This window comes from Rhincodon typus, unplaced genomic scaffold (assembly GCF_021869965.1).
Source record: "Rhincodon typus isolate 14 unplaced genomic scaffold, sRhiTyp1.1 hic_rhity00000138, whole genome shotgun sequence".
Taxonomy (NCBI): Eukaryota; Metazoa; Chordata; class Chondrichthyes; order Orectolobiformes; family Rhincodontidae; genus Rhincodon; species Rhincodon typus.
In genome coordinates, this window is record NW_025965776.1 from 1,729 (window position 1) to 3,509 (window position 1,781).

The window sequence follows — 1,781 nt, forward strand, 5'->3', positions numbered from 1 at the left end:
TTCAAAATCTCCCCTCCCCCTACCGCATCCCAAAACCAGTCCAGCTCGTCCCTGCCTCCCTAACCTGTTCTTCCTCCCACCTATCCCCTCCTCCCACCTCAAGCCGCACCTCCATCTCCTACCGACCAACCTCATCCCGCCCCCTTGACCTGTCCGTCCTCCCTGGACTGACCTATCCCCTTCCTAACTCCCTACCTACACTCACCTTTACTGGCTCCATCCCCGCCTCTTCGAGCTTTTCCAACAACTTTGTTTTTGTTCCTGATTTACAGCATCCGCATTTCTTTTGGTTTTTAATCCCTTTTCTGTCTTTGGTGACAAGGCAAATATAACTTTGAAAATGCTGAGTCCAGATGGAGACTCAGTGGTCGGTATTTAAGGGGATATTCTATGTTCCAAGGACAGGACACACTGTTTGTCACTACCCGAAAAACTTCACGTCAGTGTCAACCATAAGAAAAAACATATAATTCTGCAAACATATGTCAAGTCAAAAGATTGGACTGAACATTAAAGACTGCAAAGAATGATGATATTTTAATAAGGAGGGAAATATTCAAGCACAGTTGAAAACTAGCTGAAGATATAAAAACATTGAGAGTTCCTATTGATAACAAGGTGTAGAGCTGGATGAACACAGCTTTGAGAGTTTCTGTTGGTGACTTTCTGACGGGTACAGTGCACATCGTGTGTAAAAACTGTTGTATGTGGGAGCTCATGGACATCATTTTGATCTGGGGCAGACGCGCCTGCGATAGATGTTGGACACTTGAGCAGCTTCGGCTCAGAGTTTACGAGCTGCAGGCAGAACCACAGACATTGTCATTCATCAGGGAGGGGGACAGTTCCCTGGATTCTCTCGACGAGGAGAGAGTCACACCTTTTAAGATAAGGTGTTCTAATCTAGTCAGTGGTCAGGGACAGGACAGTGTGAGCACCAGTAAGGGCATCCAGAGGACAGGAATGCAGGAGTGTCAGCCTCTGCAATTGTCCAACAGGTTTGAAGTTCTGTCAGTTTGTGGGATGAACGAGCTAAAAGACCATAGCCATGGTAGGGAAAGCCTTCCAAGCCAGGAAGAATGTAGTTGCCATAGGGGGCAGCGTAGTTAAGGGGTTAAAATTGTCTCTTCAGCAAAGAGCGTGAGGCCAGACAGCTGTGTTGACTGCCTGGTGCTGGGGTTCAGGACATTGGCTCTGCAGTTGCATGGTGGCTCAGTGGTTAGCACTGCTGCTTCTCAGTGCCAGGGGCGCAGGTTCAATTCCACCCTTGGGCAACTGTCTGTGTGGAGTTTGCACGTTTTGTGTGGGTTTCCTCCCACAGTCCAAACATGTGCAGGTTCGGTGGATTGGCTATGCTAAATTGCCTCCAGTATATAGGGTGAAAAATGCAGGGATGAGGTAGGGGGTTGCTCTATGGAGGGTTGATGTGGACTCGATGGGCCTAATGGCCTGCTTCCACATTGTAAGTTCTTTGATCTATGAACTTGTAGGAGGGGGTTGGGGGGAGCAGGTGGAATGTTGTTGTAGTTCATGTCAATATCAGCAGTGACATAGAACATAGAATAGTACAGGCCCTTCGGCCCATGATATTGTGCCGACCTATTATCCTACTAAGATCAAAACTACCCTGCATACCCTACATTTTACAATCCTGTATGTGCCTATCCAAGATTCGCTTAAATGTCCCTAATGTATCTGATTCCACTACCACTGCTGGCAGCGTATTCCACACGCCCACCATATAGGAGGTACAACCAGGAAAGAAGCCATGTAGAGACAGG